This window comes from Amia ocellicauda, chromosome 13, assembly GCF_036373705.1.
Source record: "Amia ocellicauda isolate fAmiCal2 chromosome 13, fAmiCal2.hap1, whole genome shotgun sequence".
In the NCBI taxonomy this organism is placed as follows: Eukaryota; Metazoa; Chordata; class Actinopteri; order Amiiformes; family Amiidae; genus Amia; species Amia ocellicauda.
Genome location: NC_089862.1, coordinates 14,882,845 through 14,906,855, shown reverse-complemented (window position 1 = coordinate 14,906,855; position 24,011 = coordinate 14,882,845). Strand labels below are relative to the sequence as shown.

Below are 24,011 nucleotides of genomic sequence, written 5' to 3'. Positions count from 1 at the left end.
AGTCCCACTTCATTTACCTTGTACTTTTTCTCTGTTCAGCAGGCTCATATTAAGTTAAAGCACTTCTCTATGTTAATATTGTGGCACTGTTGCTGCAATAAAGTAACAATGCAATAAGCCCAAGCGACAGTTTCCTTCTGTAGCATTCCTTATTTTTTTTGCGCATCAGCAGTCTTTAATCATCAATCTGTGTTTCTACTCACAATCTGGTTTCAAAGCCAATACCATAAAGGTCCCCAGTGTCTGAATCTAAGATTTTATTATGTATTTATTGCACTCCTTTTCTGTATGCACCATATATCTGCTAGATTGGCAATAGGAATTAACACCAGCTCTAACTATGTTGATATATATATATCAGGATATGTAGACCAAAGTATCTTTTCAAGGTGTGGGTGGACAATCCAGGACAAGGAGAGATTGGCAGAGCAGTGCTTGTGATTTAAAATGTGCACATCTTTGCTGCACATTCTTAAGTGGATTGATAATAACATTGATTTTCAATTTTAACTAGCTGCTTGTCTTGCTCATTTATAAAGTGCTTATACGATAGATACCTGTGTGTTTTTAGCTTGTTTTTAGATACTTACATTATTCCTAATTAATTTAAATATAACCACAGAATAAATACAATGCGTATATTTCCTATTTCCTTATTTCTTATCGTTAAAATACATTTGAATGTTTTTGATTGTTACTGTCACTTTTGCACATGAAATTACTAGTGTAGATAATGTTCATGCATCTTGACTTTCTTAAGGTATTCTTAAAGGTTAATGTATTATATAAAATATACTACGGGGAAAATAAAGTATTATGAATGCTTTTTCCTAGGCATTATAACACAGAAAAGGTTTAAAGATTACTTTAAAAAAGGATTATTTCAAAAGTGTAGCCCATGGTGCATTAGAAAAAGTACTACTTTCATGCGTGGCTTTATATTAAGCTTTTAGCACATTTGGTTTGTCAGAATGATGCATCATTTCTTATCTCTGCATTTCATGTTTCCCAGTGGGGCTTGTTGAGCAGGAGATATTATTGAGGACTGTTGAGGCTTATTAAATCCCATGCATATTACTGCTTTCTCCTACCATGTTAGAATGTGCAGAAATATATAAAATATTAGATTTTCAAATGCTAGCTCTGATATTGAAATGTGTTGCATACTATGCTAGTTTGACAAAAAAAAGTGAGTTTATTTACATTGCAGTGACTGCTTTTCCCATCTTGCTAATATGCAATTCAACCCAAAATCTCTGGTTATATTATTAGCAATCTTACCACGCATGCATGAAAAAATATTTGAAGTGAGAGATTATACATAGTAGGCAACAGTCATTAATTTTCCTTATCTTATTTGTGTATTTTGAAGCAGGTTTACAAGGTTGACTTAAAGTGACTTGAGACATTTACAGGCTTTTTTTTAAATGTTCATGGCTACTCTCATGGTTATCCCAGGGAATTTGAACCTATTCAATTTATTTGCTTTCTCTTATTTGGTACTGTGCACACCTTGGCAGAAATGTTTGCTGTTCCAACACTTTCCAACACATGTTGTCTATATAGATTCATACAAATATGTAATGTGTAAATGTATCAGTGAAACATATTGCTTCAAAACAAATGTTAGTAATAAGGGCCTTAGTCTCTAAACAGCGGTAACATGCTGAGACTGTTCACATAGTAAATCCCTGTACTGCATGCTTCGTACACCTGCTTTAATCACTAACTACTTTTAGACTATTGATGTACTGCGTCTCCCAACAAATTCAAGTGGTGGACAACTGAGAAACGAAGGGAATGTGACAAAACATTGGAAAACATTTTTATAATATTTAAATCTTTAAACCAGTGTAATGAATCACAACATGCATAGTGGCAGATCACCAGTCATGCAGTGTGTGAAAGGCATGGAGTTCAGTGTGTTACAGAACCAGGAGAAGAGCTCAAATGGGAGCAAAGGAGCTGCACAGCAAAGCGAGAGAGAAAGATCAAGGAGATAGGATTTCAAACCAGGCAGACATTACCAGGTTGAGGAGGAGGTAATAACTAGACACAGATTAAGCACTGTGATCATGAACTGTATCCTGTTATAATTGCTAAGGTATTCCAAAGGGCTATGAATAAATTTAAAACTTTGGAAAATTGAGTGTATTGAATTATTACTGTAGAGCAATAGTATTGAAGACACTAAACATGTAGATATTAATATTAAGTATACATAAAAATGATTTAATCACCAGTTTCATACACTCATTCACAACTCATGAAACATTACATGTTATACATCTCTAGACTTAGATCTTAGAACATAGATCTGCATGTAAATGAACATGAATGTTTTTTTAACTATTACTATTTGTCTTGTAGGGTTGTTTGGCAGTGTAGAAGTAATATGAAGGGTGTTTATCCCCAAACTACTTACAGCTGTTACCTAAGTGGCAATGTAGAAGAGGGACTTTTATACATGTTCACATTCTTTCACAAGTAATCCATCAGAATCAGAGCTTGCAAAGGTTATTTCCAGAGCTGCTAACACCTGTGTAACGACATTGATTGTCCTGCCGGACAGCTCTCTGTAGCTTTGAATGTTATGTTTTGTCATGTGCTACAGAGTGATAAATGATAGCTAACAGCTATCACAACTCTATTGCAACCACTTGTTTAACCAAATGTAGAAATTATTTCTGTGTATTAGTTTGTTTTCTTGTTATTAACTTTTATTTTTGATGGCATACGTTTTTTAAAGTATTCAAGAGTCAAAAACAAAGATTTTCTCACATGGGTAAATTTCCAGTTGTGTCTATATGCAATAGAAAGCATTGGATGTACATTTAAATACAAATTCACATAATTCATATTCTCAGAACCTTTGTTTACATTAATAAGGGAATATGCACCATGTATGCTAAATCCTTTTCACGCAATGTACAGAAGTCCTAAATAACTACAGTAATAAATCATGTGCAATACAAATACAAACACACAAACATATATTTATATTTCATTTTTAATACTATTATCACTGATTTTGTGGTCGTGTTTTGTTTATGACCTTCATGGATGGGTAATTGATTTCTGCTCACTAGATGTTAGATGCTTGTTTATAAAACCAGATATGTCAGACATTTCTTCTCTTTTGAAATCTTTGAATGCCAGACTGCAATTAATGAATTCTGACTAAACTGCAGAGAATCAATTTCTGGTTTTAATGGATATTTATATATTAGCATATGAATATCGTTTTTATTTTCCAAAGCAACTCAGCAGTACTTAAAACTATGAACAGCTATAGCAGACTGCTATAATGATACTTTTAGGTCATAAATGATTGTATTTACACTTCACTCCTTTGATGTTCTATAGGATTGCACACATTTGTCTAATTTTAAAAGATTTAACTCATCTTTCTGTCAATCAGTTATATGACATGTTTTTTGTAAAGGGAAAGTAGAAGATTGTGGTAGTCCTATTTTTTATTCACTCCTTACTCCATTCTCCTTACATGGTAATAATAAACATCGGCTGCATTTACAGCCAAATGTAAGCCTTTGTTATATGTTACTTGAATGCACTGGAGAAGAAGTGTTCAATTTGAAATCCATCACACTTTGGTAAAGCACATAAAAATGAGCACACATTTGACACATTAGTGTATGAGAACAACCATGACAACTGTGCAAAAGACTTTAATGAAAATGAAAAGACTCTCTTAACATGTATGTGTGTGTGCAAGAACATCAGGCTCTTTGCTAAAAATAAAATAAAATGGTGCTTCTATTATATCGCAGTATAGCCTTCCATATGTTCATATAAATGGTGTAATTTGCATTTGGAAGGCCAGTTTCTTGGTTAAATAAATTCTATGTAAATGAGGGTAATGATCTGTCAAAAAAAGAAAGGCTTACACTTTTCACTCTTTGCATAAAAATTACACCATTGTTAGTTGCTTTTCGTCACTCAAAAGAGTTTAAACAATATTAAAAGCATACAAAGTCAATAGTATAGTGTCCTATTTCTAAAAGTTGTACAGTTATAATATTGTACATTCTTAAAATTGACAAAATATGTAAAAAAAAATAAAAAAATATCCAGTACTGTTAACAAGCTCTTTTTTTAACCCCATGGAACTCCACTGATTTGTTTTTATTTATGCATTTATTTATTAAATGGTGCATGTATTGTTTATCGTATTTACTTATTTATTGTAGAGTGCATCTGAAATAGCCAGATGATATAAAAAATGAATACAGAAAAGATTCTGCAAGTATTACATTTTTTATGAGCATGCTGTTACGGGATGTAGAAGGGTCTTAGGTTTGGAGTTCTACTCAAGCAATCCTACCCACCAGCGTGGTGATCTCTATAACTCTTGGCCATATTTCAATGCTCTTTTTCTTCTTCTTCTAAGGATTTTCTGAATAGATAAGCAACTTATACTTAGAAGCCAACCAAACGGGCAAGTGAAAAATTGTACAAAGTGAGCAGTTTATGATGGATTATAAACAGAATGGTAGGCTTACTTACATGTCAAAAGTACCTTGATCTTCTGTATGTATATCTATATATATATATATACCCACACATACATTTATTTATATATATATATATATATATATATATATATATATATATATATATAATGTATATATATTTAAACTAAGAGCTCCACCGGTGAAGGTGAAAGCAAAAAGACGATTCAATGAATGTTCATTATCAGAGTTCCAAATGAATATAGTACGTTTTATATTGTATAGTGAGTTATTATAGTTATTTCCATGGCAGGCAAAACAGGCTTATGCGTTTCAACCTTGTCTTCTTTTGAGCTTAGCCATTTTTCAAATTTCAATTCCAAAACAGTACAAACTATAAGAGGGTTCCTCCTGTACTCATCAGTAAATGTGTGGTTTAATTATCTTACCTTATTCTCTTCATTAAATGTAAAGCATTTTGTGGAGAGAAAAAAAAATTGTTGACATTTTGTTTTCACTTTGATACTGTATGTTCTTTATCAAGCACAAAAGAATGTTTGTCTTTTTAGAATCAAGATGCTCAATAATTTTCAGGCAGAGCACATTCCTTGTCAGTCTAGGGATGTGATTAAATCCACCTTAAATCCAAATCAATGCTAAGTTATTAGTTTCACCTCTAGACATGGATAAATACAGGTAGTTGACAAAAAATGGAAACCCCCATGTAAAGTCAAATCATAGGGCATTGGGCCACCACGTGCGGTCAGTATGGCCTGTATGCATCGTGGCATGGAGTCTACCAGTGTCTACCATTCTTCGACAAACAAGTTAATCAACATGCTTGATGGAGGTGGAAAATGCTGTCACAGTTGCCATTCCAGAATATCCCATATATGCTTGATTGGGTTCAGATAACATAATAATCATGCTCATCAAACCATTGTTTGACCACACATGCTCTGTGGATATCATCATGAAAGACAGCCCTTCTGGTAGGAAAGAAATAGTGTAAATGGTGAAAATGATCACTCAGTACCAATTAGTATTGACCTTGCCTTCTAAGGAAATAAATGCACCCACAATATGCCAGGACAATGTGACTTGTCAGACTTTTGTTTCTTGGAGCCTAAGCTGTGCTCACACCAGTATAGCAAGCCAAGCGGGACAAAAATGGTAATGGCCTTACCCATTTATTTTTGTAACTTAAAGCACAGCATTTAGCACTACTGAAATTCACAAGGAAATGTAGCCAATGTGGAGTATAATTCATGTTGCCTCATGTGATAAATCATGGTAGATTTATCCTGGTGCAAACTGACGCTAGCGTGCCAGGAAGAACAGACATTTTATTTTATGTTTGTGCACCAGCAATAAAGCTCCATATACTTCTATTTTACCATCTCTGTGTTTTATTATTGACAATACACACATTTTGACCATCACTCAGTTTTTTTTCTTTTCACAGAGGTGAACATTTTAAAACAGTTTTGATGGGTCATTTATTGCTCTTTTGGCCAATCATTATCGTGCCTATTCTTAGCTTCTTTGATATTCCCTTCATTTCAATAAAGGTTTTTCAAGCTGTAGCTCTCACTATTATATCAGATTCTGTAACATTTTACCCCGTTCCCTTTGATATGGTGAGATTTGATATGAAAATGATGGCTACACTTAACTTTAATCAAACAAACTGTAACCACAGAAGTCTTGCAAGCCTACTTCAGTCTCCTTGAAATGAAATAAAACTTGATGACAAGTACAGTTTCGCCTTGACACAGATTCCTCAATAGGAAATATTATTTATCTACTACCAGCCTACATCCACACAAGAATAAATAAATGGTGTTATACCATGTTAACAAATGTGTCCACCTGGTCTAAATTGTAATGTGCTTGCTGTCTCTTTCTCAAAAACTCCCTTCTTTTTATATCTTACAAAAAGCATTAGGTCATCTGACCATTATTACTTTTCTTAATTGGATTCAAGTGACCTGCACATGAGATAATGTCCTTAGTGCTAAGCATCCAATTCAAATATGCCCCCTGTTGTATACATTTTAAGTTCTTAGGTCATGTGAACTGTGACGGGTGCATTAGTTAATCTTTTAACTTCTTGGCTATTAAATATTACACAGTGCATCCTTTGCCTTTCCCTGACCTCTAACATTTCCTTTGAGAAACTATTACCATATATATATTGAGACACTGAGTTATGTGTTTGACAAAAAAGGGATTTTAATTTAAATCTGATTCTATATAATTTCTTACTGCGAAAGTATCACATGCTGCATTCATTTTAATCAGATTTGCTCCTGTCTTAGTCATTTGAAAATATAAAGGTGAAAAAACATTTGGGTAGATATCTGCTATGTACAGAGAACGAAAATAAGGAATAGCTGTCAAAGATACTGCTGAGGAAGAGGTTCTGCTTTGAATTATATATGAATAAATCAGTTCCTTTAAGGACAAAATAGAAAATGAGAAGGAGTACACATTAGTAGTTTAAAGTTCCACCAAATCACTGATGTAAATTATTTTGTTATTTCTACATTTTAATTGTATTTCGTTGTCAAATAAAATTTCAATCATATTCACCACAAATACAAAGCTTTGATCCCACATACATTTAAACTAAACCCCAGTGAAGCAAAAAGAAACATAAAAAAATAAAAGTATTTACATATGACAAATAAAGCCCCAAGTGTTTTTAAATAATGAAACAAATGATGGCTATTTCAATAATGTAAATATAGTATTAACATTTTCAAAAATAAAAACGCACCCTTTTATATAAAAACAAAAACCTGCAATATTGAATGTTGGTCAGCTTGAGCCTTTCTCCCAAATGTAGTAAATGTGCTCGTTCATGTGTAATGCGTTTGGAAAGCTGTAGTTTAGATGTCCAAGATTTCAATGTTCTTATAAAGGCTTTAGCAATCAAGCATCAAAGTTTAAATTTGGTCTACATGCAAAGCTCTTTGAAGGGAATGGAATGAAAAAGGCAATGACACACACACACACGCACACACACACACACACAGCTGGCAGGATTGTGTTTGTTGTGGCTGCCCCTTGTCTGCTGCTTGAACAGCAAAGTAAAAAGGTTATTGATCGGTTAGTGCCAGCTCAAACAAGAAGTAGTACAGCAACTCGCTGCGAGGTTTGGGCTGATTTAGGAGTTGCTTGTACAGCAAGCTCATATGGAATGCTGAAGTGCAGTTATAAAGTCCTTCATTATGACTCATTTTAATAAAATGTTTTGGGAGTAAATATACTGATTGAAGATGTATGTATTCATAACTCACTTGAAACCAAATTGTCCAGGTTTTCTAAAACAAAGTAGTCATATTTTTTATAAGAACAGATGGATGAGAGATTCAATTTGATGTTTTTCAGCATCATTAAAGATGTTTCTTAAGTACTATTTTGCATGTGACAGAAATGACCAGATTGTCAACATGTTTTGGAAATGTGACTGAAATCATTGAAATTTAGTCCCATGCAAATCATTATTTAATGTGTACACTAGATATTCTTTTGAGAGCTCAAAACTCATTTAAATTGCCTTCTAAATTAAAAGTCACTTCTCAGTAAGTGCTATGTTGCATCAGTCAACAACTGTGTCAAATGTTCAATGGCACACTGAGTAGCATAGTGTATTGACCTTTTATTTTCAAGCTGTAAAAGTATTTTTTATGTTTGCTAAGGCACTGCATTTTCATAGACAGGTACACTGTCATCTTTAATAGGCTTTCCCATTGCTAATCTCTCCTCGACAATGAAAATAGTAAATCATTCACTCCGTTTTCAACTCTTGATTTACTGTGGCAAACTGTTGCAAAGTTATTAATGTTCAGACAGTCAAAAGCAAAAATGTGTAATCAATCTTCGTGAGAATATAACAGCTAATAAATGACTTAAAACTTTGGGAATATTGCTACAATTAGGAAAGAATAAAACCTCTCTAAGCAAAATACAATTTATTTTGACTATGAAAAATATCTCAAAAACATTTGCAAAATAAACAATAAATGGTGTTTTATGATTAGAATAAATGTAATCCGATTATTGTTTTTTTGTTTTTTATCATGCAATATGGCATTCCATCTCTTAAAGTGCAACTGTTGATAATTTGTACAATTTCTGAAAATAATTTTCCTATCTTTGAAACAGTCTTGTTTTACTGATTTAAATCTGTATTACTGTGTTATAGTATAATACATTTTGATCAAATGTAATTTAGCTACAGTCATCTCAAATGAAACATAACAATATTGATGAAACTGTCAATATGTATGCACGTTCTACCACTAAACTCAGTAGTAAAAGATGCCACAGTCCACTACATGCTGTATTGCTTCTGTTTTCCTTGTTTGTTGTGCATAGCAAATCAGTCCCTTATAAATGAAAATATAAGGAAGTTATCAACACTAGGCAAGTTTTTAATTTGATTGATGACTTTACATTCCACAGATGCAATTAAATATATTTAGATAACTGTAACCCAAAGTTGCCATCTGATATTGGTGATAGTCACACAATAGATGTACTCATACATCAGCAAAAGTACTACATTAATGTAGTACTTCATGCTATTCCACCTTGGAAGAAGCTGATGTGGCAGAATTGAAATGAATCTCAGTTTCCCTGCCAAGTTATAAAACTACTGATGGAACTAAATACACTTTTGTCAAACAGCATACAGTGGCTATTATCAAGTATTCACCCCCCTTGGACTTTTTCACATTTTCTTGTGTTACAACCTGAAATTGTTATGCATTTAAATGGGATTTTTTCCCCCCTTTGATTTACACAACCTACTCCACACTTTGAAGAGGGAAGAGATTTTTTTATTGTGAAACAACAGTTAATGAAAAAAAAAAACTCTGAAATGGCTTGGTTAAAGAAGTATTCACCCCCCCTGAGTCAATACTCGGTAGAACCAATTACAGCTGGGGTCTTTTGGGGGTAAGTCTTTAACAGGTTTGCACATCTGGATTGTGCCATTCTTCTTCAATTTGTTCAAGCTCTGTCAATTTCAATGGGGGTCATTGGAGAACAGCAATCTTCAAGTCTTGCCACATTCTCAATTGGATCCAGTCTTTGACTGAGCCACTCTTGGACATTCACTTTCTGTTTTTTTAAGCCACTCCAGTGTAGCTTTGGCCGTGTGCTTGGGGTCATTGTCCTGCTGAAAGGTGAATCTGTCCCAGTCTTAGGTCTTTTGCAGACTGAAGCAGGTTTTCCTCAAGGATTTCCCTGTATTTACCTCCATCCATTTTGCCCTCTACCCTGATAAGTTTCCCAGTCCCTGTCAATACAAAGCATCCCCATATCATGATGCTGCCACCACCTTGCTTCACTGTAGGATGGTGTTACCTGGGGGATGTGCTGTGGTGGGTTTGTGCCAGACATAGTTCAAGACAAATAGTTATTTTCAGGTTTTTGTATTAATTAACACCATCACCACCTTAGCCTCAACAATGTAAGCAAGGAAGCAGACAATTGTAATTGTGGAGGAGTATGCTGATACAGAAGGTTTGGCACCAGGTGCACAGCTATAGATTTTCCTGTTTTTATGGTTAGATTCCTGGACTCAGTAGAAGCAGTGACTAATGATCATTTTGTGTTCCCTGATCCTATGTTTTAGCCAGATCCTGTTTCTGTTCTGTGAACCTAATCCAGGTTATTTTCCTTCACTCAACAAAAGCCTTCTCAGGTGTGCCCAGATTAGCACATTTAATCCCATCAAATTTTCTGTAGAAATTCCAGAGCAAGTGTAGTGTTCCACAGGCAGTATATGAAACAGGACAGACAGGTAATGCTTGGGTCAAGGAGCAGAAAGGCTGTCATGGCTTACATTTTCACAAATTGTATCTTCAGCAGCTATATAATAATTTTGGTATTGAAGTTTAATGATCTATGGTAAGCATTAGTAATTGCCAATAGCTTACAAACCAGCTGCATTATATATTATTGCTCTGTTGGAAGTGAAAAAAACAAACAAACAAAAAAAGCATGGGTGCTGAAACATCTAAATTAACACATGCTTATAAGAAAAATACATTTCAGACTGTGCCACAGGCATCATGTTTAATTGAAGACATTTTATAAAAGAGTGTTGCAATTACCCTTATTACCTAACACATTTTAAAACATACATCATAATTTGTCCTGTGACTTAAGCTGCACAATTACAAAAAAATTAAAATAATAATAAGATTACAAACTACTTTTGCACAGAACATTTGAAAAAACAGATTTCACAAACTAGACTTATTGTATTCAGACTTCTGTGTCCAATTGCTAACCTCTCCTTAGATATAATACAAAATATCCAATTATGTATCTAGGAATTGCAGCAGTGAACCTTTTAGTATTGCACTTACTGGCCAAGTTTGATTTTGTATTTCCACAATGGTATAGTTAGCAGTGATTACAAATTACATTTCTTTCTATCATATAAATATTACAACAGGGTTTTAAAATATTCAATATTCAATTTTCTCTGATGTTTTGTCAGTGAGAAGTATACATGAATCAGTAGATAGGCATATTTAGGATTCCAGATTTTTAGAATGACTCTTATTGGCATTCTGTGGAATGTTTTCTGCTGATGTCCAATATGGTGTTTTAAACCACCAATAAATTGTGATAGTGGTTTAATTTGACTTAAATACATAACTGCCAGAGCTTAAGATAAGTATTACATTTAAACAATCATATGTTTTAAGTGTACACTAAGTTACATGGCATAACTGAGCTCATGAGAACTTTTTAATAATTCATATTATTTGTATGGATGTTATAATATACTTGTAAGCAAATAAAATATTTGAAAAACATCTGGGATAATTCCTTACACAATTGCATTGCAGGGGCAGTATCTCACTAGGATGTGTAATTCAAAATAACCTGTTTAAGAAATGAACTAGTCACAGACAGTCAATGCATAAAGAACATATGCTAACACCTTTTCGGGACCTCATCGCTCCCTATTTAAGCAGTGAACATAGTCACATTTTATTATTATTTGAGTTCTATTTTACTGTATACTGCAAATGCCAATTCCATTTCAGACTAATGCCAGGCTGAAAGTAACACACAGAATTTGATTTGAAAAGGAGTAAACAATGCTGAAAGTCCTTTTTTATTAATCCAGTGCCAATAAAAAATTGTAAAAGAAGCAGGTTTCAGGTTATTTAAAGGGTATGTTGACAACTAAGCATTTAAAAGTGCAGCATAGGCTATTGTGTAAACATAGCTGGAATGCAGAGATAAGACAGACGAGAGATTTCACTGAACATGTAACATAAATATTGTTTTTACATGCTATTTGTTAAAAAAGAAAAAATCCCCATACCAGTCCTTTTATTTGTTTCACTGTAAAGGAACATAGTTTGAAGGAGAATCGGAATCAGTCATGTGCCATATTTAGTTTATACATTTTTTGTGTATGTTTCTATAACCATTAATTTAAGGTCTGTGCATGTAAAAAAAAACAGGAAAAGATAGTTTTGTGAATGTTTTGTGTGTGAACTTGTGTAGTAATCTTTTAGCTTGCTCACTTTGTATGTGTCACATATCAATCGTAACCACTTTACAAGAGATGACATGAAAATGTGTGGTCAGCTGCAGCAGATAGTGCATTCAAAGGCACCTGGGATATTTTGGTTTCCACATACCAATTAAGGTTTCGCAGAGGTCAGGTCAAATAATAGACTGGGCTATCATGGACAACACATGCTTCCCTTTTACTGTCACACTTGTGCTCTTCGAAACCAACAGGAGCAGGAAAGAAGGACAGAACAACTCAAACTCTTCAGCTTCTCGAGTCATCTTTGATTGTATATAAAAGCAAAGCCGTTAGTGCCTACTTCACATTTTAATGATTCAGTGCAGCAGCCTCATACTTGTAACCTTAAGTATGCATCACCTGCCATAGTGGAGATGGATTAGGTCAGTTCTTGAAGTGACAAATTCTCAGAGGCTTAGCTCAATACCATCAATACGTGATTATTTCACTCTGCATTAATCCAAATCTTTCAGGGAGGAAAGTCAGAGGATGCACAAACAATTCATGCAAATTATTTGATAAATTCATGCTATTATTTAAAATCAGGAAAGGGTGGAGAGAACGTCCTATTATAGTGTAAAGGTATGCACATGCCCTGTCGCTGCAGTTCATTCAATAATTAATTGATTAAATCAAAGGTTGTGATACAAATAAGCAGGTCAATACTATTTGTGGGATTCATCTTATTTAAACATAACTATAAAGAGAATTTGCTTTACTTAAAAGTTCTCAGATATATGCTTTGTTTAACAAAAATCATTATTTCTCAATGGGCAAGATTAGGATATTGAAACAAACCTTAAAACGTATCCTTTACTTATATATATATATATATAACAATACCTATATAAGCCATGCACTGAAGGATATAGATGGATATATAAGCCTCCTCTCAAGAAAATCCACAAAGGCAAGTGCATAGAGTACACAGACAACCCCAAAAGATTAACTGACATTCTACAGTCTGAAGAGTAAAACAAATATTTGTTTAGCAAGCAGGGACCAACGCACACCTAATTGGATGTGCTATCATGAAATATGGCGATTCCATATGATGCACGCCTTGTTTAGTTTTTTAGGATCTGAAATGCCGTACATTCTTACACGTATTACTAACTGAAATTGAATTTAAGTGATTCAAAATGATCTAAGGGTCAGGAGTGCATTTCAGCTCCACAACTATCATAAACAGACAACAAAGTCACTACTAGAATTTCCATAAACAAAAAGGGTGTATTTACCATGAAAATCACCTGACCTGAATCAGAAATGTTTTGAACAAAACTGAAGGAAGTTGTTTGCCACCAAAACCACACATTTGAATGTAATAAGAGTTGCTAACATCACAGATGCTCATGCATGTTGGAAGAGGATACACTGTTTAGCTTTGTTAAAAGGATATTGGTTTACTGGGTATTGCTTTTCAAATGTGATGCAGGGTGGACAGTAGAGTTTTGGGAGAAAACTGCAGTAAACTAATGTACAGAATACCAACATTATTTATGTACATCGCATAAATTACTTAAATAAAAAGAGCTGACTCCTAATAAGAAGATAGAAGTGGTGTTTGCTATCTGTATATTTATATTATTTTGTATACAGATGACACCATTGGGGGGTTGGTGGGAATAATCCTACACAATGGAAATGTCTTGACCTTAAATTGTAAACAACATTTCAACAAATAATATTTCATTGTTGCAGCTGAAAGAGTAACCACTCTTGAGAGGTACTTTTGAGAGTTTTTGAAAATAAAAAATCATAATTATCCAACATTCTCAATGCTCTTGGGAATTCTTATCATCCAACGTTACATTGTTTTTGCATAACAGAAAAAAATCAAATGCTTTGGATGTTATGGATTCTGCAGTTTTGACAATCATATGCAAGTCAAAAGCAATAGGTGAAAAGGTGGCATTATGTTTCAAAGTGTTCTGCTTTGTTATTGCTGGCTTCTATTTACAGTATAAACCATTTCAAGTATATTTCCAGGTATTTAACTTTTTGTTTGTTTGTTTGCAGTACAGGACATCTTTTCAAGTTCTAATGGATTTTAAGAAAGTAAATAATCATATATATATATATATATATATATATATATATATATATGAAAACTCCTCTTTTTATGCAGTCACTATGTTACCTGCCTTTCTAATACTTTTTAATCTAAATTCAACTGAAAATTAAATACTCTTCAACTGCCTTTTGTCCCCAAAAATAGATTGATTTACATTTTAAATAAAGCAATATATATATTTTGGTCAAGGATTACAGCATTATAGGAGGGAATATATTGTAGATAAAGTATGTCAGTCACTTCTTTAATGTGAATTCTTTTAACTACAGATTTTAAATGCTGGTAATAAAGTTAAAGACAACAAATAATGGATTGATGCGACAATCCATGGTTCGGATCTAAATAATTAAAATCTCCATTTCATATATTGTAGTCATGATATACCTAGAGAATGCAAATGTATTGGTAAAGGCACAGCCATGGAGCAGACCCCAGAACAAAGCCCACAATTACTGCATTGATAGTGTGTCTGGATCTTTTGCTGACACAGTATTTATATGTGTGTGTGTGCGTATGTGTATGTGTGTGTGTGTGTGTGTACAAATTAATTTAAAGAATTTGATTAACAGGTTTTCTTGCTAGTTTCAGGTGTTTTCCCATCCCAGCATCTCTTTACAATATAACGTAATTATACAGCAAATGATTGTCAGTTCGAGGCCTACTGCCATATTTACAAACTTTCAGTAAAATGACCAATTAAATCGAAAATGACACTTACAAGAGAAATTAATTCCCCTCGGGGTAAACGTAACTATAGACTTGCTGGCTGAAATTGTTTTCTCTGTATTAAGCAGGCTAAAGCATACTAAATTAGAGAATTTAAAATTGTGTCCTTTGGTGCTGTGTGGGTTGATCTTTAAAATTATGCTTAATGGTGTTATCAGGAGCAATTCAGGGATTCCTAGTCTATTTATACTCATTATCGCTGCTATAATAAGTATATTGTTCCAATGGTTCATTGCAGTTGATATATGCTGAATCAGTGCAGTTGTCTGGCCAACCTACTCCTAACCCATTCTGACAAAATGTCTGCAAATGGAGCAAAGAAGCATCACAACATGTTATTTTCACAGCGAAAGACAGGTAGCAACACAGCTCTTGGTAAAAATTCCATGGGGCATTCTCGTGATTTACAACAGCCCTCTTGACATCAAATAGCTATTATGATCTCTGACTCACCAAGTCATGATTTATAAACATTTACATCTCTAGCTTTAAGAAATGACATAATTACATTTGTGTTTTGTTTGTTTTAACAATTTTCTTTTCATTACTGTTACATTGTGTGTGTGTGTGTGTGTGTGTGTGTGTGTGTATATATATATATATATATATATATATATACACTGATTATAAAATATATCTTTACACAGCTGGAGTTCATGCCTGCCTTCTTCCTTGTTCCCTGCTGTTTAATAATTTATCACTTGTACTTAGCTTTCACCTTTTAGTATAATGCTGATTTACTTGAAACCAAGCTTTTAATGTAAAACCTTCTTAAATATGCAGGAACTCTGTATGTCATACTAAGGATTGCAGGTAGATATCACTGACAGATAATTAGTCTCTGGGCTGGGCAGAATTTCACATAATTAAATGGAACCTCTTAGCACAGCAACTGGAAATCTAAGCCAAACTGGGAGGCTATGTTTCGACTTCTGAACATTTCTGACAGCTGACTAACCTGAATAAATATTCAGCACACAAATATAATGTTAATGGCACCTAGTATAGAGTCATGGATTTGGTTTAAGTATTCTATTTCTTTGAGTTTCAAGAACAAGTTTAAACAGGCTGTGGATAAGAAAGAGTCGGTTTAAATTAATGCTATTTCTTTTTTTAATTGTTTATTATTTTGTTCATGTTTTTTTTGTTTTGTTTTTTTCAATGAAGGCTGATTATTTGTATGTTCGGGGTTTCATAAATTGTAATGTTTTAAAATATATATGTATATATGTTCACGTATGTGGGTTAAAAATTTGTAGCCACACATTATAATACTGTGTCTTTAAGGCCGAACACAGATTTTGAGATGGCAGACGGTACAATCCTGTAGGCAATGCTTCTCCCTCACACAGCTAAACAACTACACCCCGATGCCTCTTCCAAAGCCAATCCCAGCAGTGTTCAGCCTTTGAATTACCAGTCCTGGAACTATGGCCTACACTTGGAACGAGGCACAGTCTGGATTTGATATACCTATCTCCACTTTGCAGGGCTCCTATTGTGTTCCAGGGGGAGACTTTTATTGAATAACAGATTCTGTCCGCTTTAAATATGAGTTTTCTGTTCAAATTCAGCTTTTTGTTTGTTTTTTTAATCACTTAAGAGAATTTGATCTCTCCCATCAAAATCAAGGTTCATCAGATTAAACAGCTTTTCATAAATCTTTGTTTTCAAATGAGTCAATCACACCTGGTTATTGATATTTTCTATTCTATTTCACCTGCACCCAGAAAAATAAGAAAAAAAGAACAACATCAATCTAATTTGTGTGAATTTAAACTGAACTCACGGGAGAAGCCTTAAGGTAGACCAAGAAAGTGAAAAACATTTAAAAGACAAAACACCTTTCAGAAGAATAAATGTCTTCATTGAGAGTTTGGTGTCAGCACATGCAATTAACGTAATATGAGCGTAAAGCTAAAGACTAGTATCTTTGTGGAGAAAGAATGCAAATTAAATGCTAAAATATTCCAAACATGTACTGTTAAGTTAGCAGAATGTTTGACTGCAACCTTTAGTGTTAAAGTCTGAGATTTAGCAGGCTTTTATATATAAAGTAGCCTTTAATATTAATGTCATGTGGTGATACAATTGTTGACTTTCAGTGTATAAAAAAGTCTTTTGAAGAAATCATGACATTATAATTGCATTAGACAGCTATATACATAACTTAAGTATATGAAGTTTGAAAATCTGTCTATACAATCCAATTGTTTGTTTGTATTTGTCTTTCTATTTGCTACAGTGACACTCGAATATAATGCAGGCATAAATTTGTAATGTTATAATAGGGTGTATTGCACTAAAAGACTACAGTTATCCTTTGTGCCTTGTACAGTGGACTGAATACTGAGTCATTCCTCCCCCAGCACTCTGTGCAGTTTTTAGTGCAGACAAGTTGGTCTCTGTGGTCTCTTCCTGGTTCACCATTCTAGTTAATCTAAGAGCTCTGGGTTTGAGGTCAGAACAGAGCAGGCAATTAAATGTTTTCAATGCTATTTTCATTGAACTACGGTGTTACAATCCTAACTTTGTAACCTGGCATTACTGTGTTAGTAGATACACGGGCCCTCGCCGTAAAAAAGCATTCAACGCAGGCAGCACACTGTTGTCCAATATACCAGACGAGCAACCAACTATTCAATCTACTACGTAGAAGCAGAAACAACAGTTTAAGGGTGGAATCAAAGAATTCTTTATTTTAATAGATGATAGAAAAGGAAACTTAAATACAGATTCATTTCGTGCTCATAAAGATCAGAAGCTTTTTAATTAACTTATTACAATTATAAATTAATAAACTACTAGATGCTGGATTTCAATAAATAATGCATTTATTGTTAGTTATATATTTATTTGGTGGTAAACAGATTGAGCTGTACTTTCATACATAGCTAACTAATTTGTTGTATCAACATATACTGTACATATAAAATTATCCTGCTTGTTTGTTTATGAGTTATTATAAAAGTAAAAGTGTCCATGTGGCCCTTTTCTACTGTCAGTGTATATAAGGTTCAACCAATGCAGTAGAAAACTGTCCCATAATACTGACCACCACAAGGAGAAAACATGCATTCTTTGATTGCTTTGATATCCCTGCCTAGGGGACAATACTTTTTCAGTGTAAGTCTTAACTCCACTCCATATCTGTATAATGGAAAGATATACACTTTACTGCTTGAAAAAAGAACAATCGCCCTACAAATCAAATAAACACAAGAAACCCATCCAGACACATTTTTCCTCTTGTCTGGCCGGGACTGTCCGTGTCCTGAAATGAACAAGTCTGATTCTCTCCTGTCATGTTTGTCCTTGCTGTGTTTGGCGGTCTGCTTCCACACGTCCCAGCTTTCATTTAGTTGCACGGCTGTCATTTAGTTGACCACGCTCCCTCAGCAATGTCTTTCCAGCAGGTCTTTTCACTTCTTTAACTTCCCAAAGAATATCTGCAGTGTCTTATTAGGGACTGCACGTTCAGGGCTTGCTCATTTACCGTATGATACCTGGATGGAAAGATAGGTTAAACAGATAAGGAAACATTTTCTGTGTCATTTTTTGTATTTGTTATTTGATATCACTATGACATCCATGTCTTCACTTGTATATTGTAATTATGTGAAGGAAAATGTATTTTGCAATCTTTGTAACATTAATTTTAAAATGAATGCTTTCTAATTAAAACAAAACAATTCAGCCAGTTTACTGCATGCAGCTTTTGGGTTATGGTTTGTATATGTAACATTGTTTAGAGTTTAGACCATTAAAGCAGTCTCTCACTTGGTCTGCATTTACATTTAGTTGCGAACAAGCCTGAGGATCACAAAATAAGCTAATAACAGGTTAGGTAAAATTAACATTACATAGGTTAATTGTACAAAACATTTCAGATGAGGCAACAGAAGCAGCCATCTACTTTAAACACTATGTCACACTTCCAGAACAACTGTGAAAAACACACTTTACAGTTTTATTTGGTAAAGCCTGCTATTGCTATTTATTTAGTTGTATACGTTTGAATGTCAGTCTTCTATTTTCAGTGAATTAAACAGTGAGAAACGTGATGAACAGATGTTATTTTTAAGTATTTGCCTCCGACTCTCACAACAGACATTCACATTAGCCAGTTTAAATTGTCCTTTTACCCAGTCAAACCATTTGCCCACTGAAGCAATCATGTCTTCCTCCCTGTTGGGTGGTAGAGTCACGAAAGAATTGACTTTTGTCCATATGCAATTAACTTGCAGAGCTGCTCTTAGAACAGTCAGCTTGTCCCCCAAAAGTGGATGCATCTCTGACTTTATTCAAAGGGACTGCTTTGGAAATAGCACACATTATCTGTGTAATGTTCAGTGAAGCCCTATGCAAAATGACGGCATTCCCAGCCTTGGGCAAAAAATGCTTCCTGAGATCTGTTCAATTGCTGTTCAGCTACTTTTAGCCTCAGGTGTACAGAAAGGTTGCTGGGGCTATCAGGCATGTTAAAGTATTTTAACAGTGGTTTGGCATCTCATAGTATGCAGTGTACTGTTGCTTAAAGTCAGTGTCCAGAAATAATAAGCAGATTTTGTTTTCACCACAGATATTCTTCGAATGAGCGTTCCACATTGTCTTTTGTGTATAGGTTTGTGTATTATATTTTATAATGTATACTGTCCTTTAAAAACACTCTGGCATCAAGTGGTCAATAATTACACAGTCCAATACTCAAGATTTGATTAGCTTGGCAGCAATTAAAAACAAAATCAATTGATGCTGTTGGTTTTCAGCCTTATTTGTCTTGGTATTAGCAGTTACATGTAGATTCCAAGTGCATTTTCAACATTTTTCAACATATTTTTTGATGCGCAATGCACCATATCATAGTACATTATGAGTTTCATTAAAACACAAAGAGAAACACCAATTACAATTATAATTTCTTTGTTGCCATTGTTGTTGTCTTATTTCATATTTTTTGTGTTATCTAATTGATTTCATTTATATAAAAAAAAAGTACATATAGCTGTATACGTGAAACCATAAAAATGATTGCTGTGGCAAGGTATTTAAAACTGATTACAAATACAAGTTAAATAATATACAATAGGTGATGAAACATGGGTCACTAATGGTTACAAATAACTATCAAATAATAAAATATTGTGTGCTGCATCTTACTGATTGTTTGACTGCTTTGTACACAGTTCTGCTTCTGATTACGATTAACATGAATTGGAAAATAACACATTTTAACAATTTTATATATAAAATGTTATTTTGGAAATGCTTTAGTAAAATACATACAGTAAATGTGTTGGCAATTAATTACATAGTTACGGTGCTAATCTTAGAGACATGTATTGCAGTCTTTATTAGATGACCATGTTTGCATTACCCTTGAAACAACCTTTACTTCAAAATGAATGTTTCTGCTACAATATGATTATCTAAAAATGTGTTCTTCAGGGACATCCTCTTAAATAAGAACGAAAGAGTGCAAGTGATTGAATCAAATGTGGTTCCTTGAGGACCATACTAAGTATAGTAACAATAAGTAATTTAAAATGTTGTCATTTTTTGTGAAAAATGAGTGCTGAGCCATTGAAGATCATTATAAATATGTCTTTTAATAAGGCTATTGATAATGTACAGGAAAGAAGATGAGAAAAAATCACTTCAGACTGTTGTTTGTGGTTTCTTATGAGGCCTAGCCTTTACTTAAGTGGAGGAATGCACACAAATCAATTGAAGGCTGGAAGAAGGCAACAGTGCGTTACGAAATGACTAAATGAAAAAGGTCATTGCTGTGCTCCCCATCTTCGATCTAGAAACCTAATTCAATAGTTTATTTTGTTTTAATTATCAACTTCTCCAGTTTTATTTAATTAGTCAAATCTAAGAAATAATTATAGTCTCAAATTAGAGGTTGACTACAAATACAGTCTTTTTCATTTTCTTGAATCCTTTTCCATATAAGAGACTTGCAGTTTATTCCTGCACTGCTGCGTGAGGGATTTCTGTTTGTTTTTATTAGTAAGTTACACATAGTACACAGACTACCCAGGATTGCAATTCAATTGAGCAAGTGTTTCCACTATGACAACCGACAAAATAGTGTTTTACAAACTGCATAGCTTTTCTACCATTCACTGTGTGTGATCACTCTTCATTCATAACAAGAGACAATGCCAATCCTAATCCAAGTACACACTTGCAGGTGTATTTTCAATGTTAACGAAAACATTTTCCCCCACATGCGCGATGAAAAGTACAAATCACTCTGTAATTACTTCATTGATTTTGCTGGTTTCACAAAAAGACACTCCTCATTAATGAGTTCTACCAGCCTACCAAATGAGGGGTTTGAACTAGCGCTACTTCACTAACTTCACTAAATGTGTGAATTTCACGTTGTTGCAATTCAAGGATAACAGTCTCCACCAGAAGATATCGATATTGTTTAGTGCTGACAGCGTATGGACCAATCAAGAGCGATGCTGTAAAACCACACTACCCACTACATTAGTAGAGATGTTTACCTGGACATTTCTTGACCCAAATATGATTATTGTGTGTGTCTGCAGTCCCACAGAGGGTGACATTTTTGTTGGATCCACAGAACAAGAAGGATGTAAATAGTCTTTGTTGTAAACATACCAATCAGTAAGCAATTTTGTTCCTTGTATGGCACGCCAATGGGTAATATGCCACCTTGTGGTGGATGGTGAATGGTCTTCAGAGAACTTCATAACCATCCTGTATTTATATAAGTGTTATAAAACCATGATGTAAAGGTTACAGGAGTCACTTAAGCATTGTGCTTAAAGTAACACAAATATTTTACTTTTTTGACTTTTAGAAATATAGCCATGGAATAATGCAGGTCTTTCATATTTATATAGGTATTTGAATGTAAATGTGTATGTTATGTCTTGATAGTGCTTAAGCTAATCCTAATGTGATTAAATGGATCATGCATTTCATGGAGAATAACCAAGAAAAATACTTAAACCACTTGACCTATGAGTATTACAAAGGAAAATAATCAGTCGTGGTTTCCAGCTTGACAAATAGATACAATTTAATTGAGATAAAATCAGTGTTATTATAAAATAATTCAATCAATTAAATATGCATCATAGAATTTTTAAGGTAAAGATAAATATCTGCTAGAAATGTGATATAGTGAAGTTTTCTACCAAGATTATAATTACAAATGAACAAGAACATGTATGCAAAGGTTAAAAGTACCTTCCCTGTGACTTTAGTGCATGGTTCAGTTTTATTTGCCTAATACATAAAGAAGCAATATCCTTATCTCTGTACACCAAAAAACAAAAATATAGCATTGCTGAGGAAAGACAAAGTGATTGTTCAAAGGCAAATCTATAATTAAAGTATCCAGAGCAACAGGTACAGCAATAGAAGAGGAAAATAAGGTGTTCAGAGAATAGGGAAAATTAAATGTAAATTCAAAATGCAATAAATCCTCGTCAACAAGATTGTCATCCAATATGGCAAGAGTTGACAAGGCAGGTCAGCTGACAAATGCAATTGTGTGTGGCCAAAATTCATAGCACTGGACACACCTTGAAGTCTAGGAGAAATTCTCTTTGGCTCAGGTTAATTTACCAAAGGTCATCTAGAATTCATTATTTAACTGTGGCCGGGCTGAATGAATACTTTCACTTACAGTACATGAAACATATTTGCAAACCACACATTTTATCCATGGTTTACAGTAGAAGAAATAAATAAAATAGTAATATAAATGCATAATATTACTACAACTAATATTATTCCACCTACCACATCTAGCACTACTACTACTACAACTACTCATAATTATAATGTTAAGTATCAGAAGTGCATTACATATTAGTAACACAACAGATATTGATTTAAAAAAAAACTCACACACATACAAAAACAAACAGTGATGTTATTTTATCCTTTTTTTCTTACAGGAGAAAAAGAACATTAAAAGTAAGCTATGGTTAAAATTAATTTTCTATAAAAACAACAGCATGCATTAACGTTGGTCCACATTTTGCCTGTCTTACAAGTTTACATATGTCTTACAGATGAAGCATTGAACCAAAAGTAAAACATGTATTTAGGTTTTAATAGAACAACTGTCTGTTTCAGACTAGAGCTATGCTTAGTTCAGAGTGAGTTGGTGGTATATTAATGATAATTACTCACACCACCAGCGATCACTTTTTAAGTTTATTTGTATGATATATTTCTTGTGCATTCTTGTTTTATGTGTACAAGTCAGCAGCAGTAATTTATTTCAGACAGATATTGTGGCTTGGCCCATCACATGTTAAACAAGAAATATCAGTGCAGAAGAGGTATGATTGGATTATCCCTGCAAACACATTACTATGGTCAGGAAGTATCTCCCCCTTTGTTCTATATCCAGCATAGTAACTGGCATAGCGATGATTCATTCATAAAAACGGTGAAGGGTAGTACTTCTGAAATATCTCCGGAATATTAAATATTGCAGGATGGACCCCCAAATGCAGTCATGTTTGAGAACCACTAAAACATTTTGACTTTTGCTGCAATTATTTAATTTAAAGTACTATTTTACACAGCAGACTTGAAGATGTTGAGAATTAGAAAGTAGTAAAACTATTATGTTTCATGATTTTATCAGTTGTAGTAAATTAATGTTCTTATATTACATATCTGTTCCATTTAACATCAAGCAGACGATGAATGTTAAACTGGCTTATCAGATTTCATATCTCTAAAATGATTGAGATTGAATTCAAAAGATATTTTAGTGAACATGGTGTAGAGCTTTGCAGTACATCACAATTTGAGACTTTACATTTGACGGTCTTTTTAAAACACGTTTCAGAAAAAGTGTGATGGTATCCTTTGCATCTAATAGCACAGTTACACACACCTTCACAAATATTGCATAATGGAAGTTCAGAACACAGAATCACATTCATTATTGGCCTACAGTCACATTTCATATATATTTTACACCTATTATTTAAACACATACATTGCCCCCACTTTTAAGCATGAGATTCCTGTAGAAAGAAGTCACATCACTGTTTTGTTTTAGTCCTTTTTTTATCTATGTTTCTATCTGTGGTAGGTGTTACTCATTTAAATACCAAAATAATAATAATAATATTAATATCTTCAGAGA

At 33.7% G+C, this 24,011-nt stretch overlaps 1 protein-coding gene across 2 annotated transcripts in view; it reads left to right on the top strand.

Annotated features, from left to right (window-relative positions):
• The window catches only part of pcdh7b (protocadherin 7b), a 137,114-nt gene that overhangs the window by 107,643 nt on the left and 5,460 nt on the right, over window positions 1-24,011 (top strand). The window lies entirely within an intron of this gene.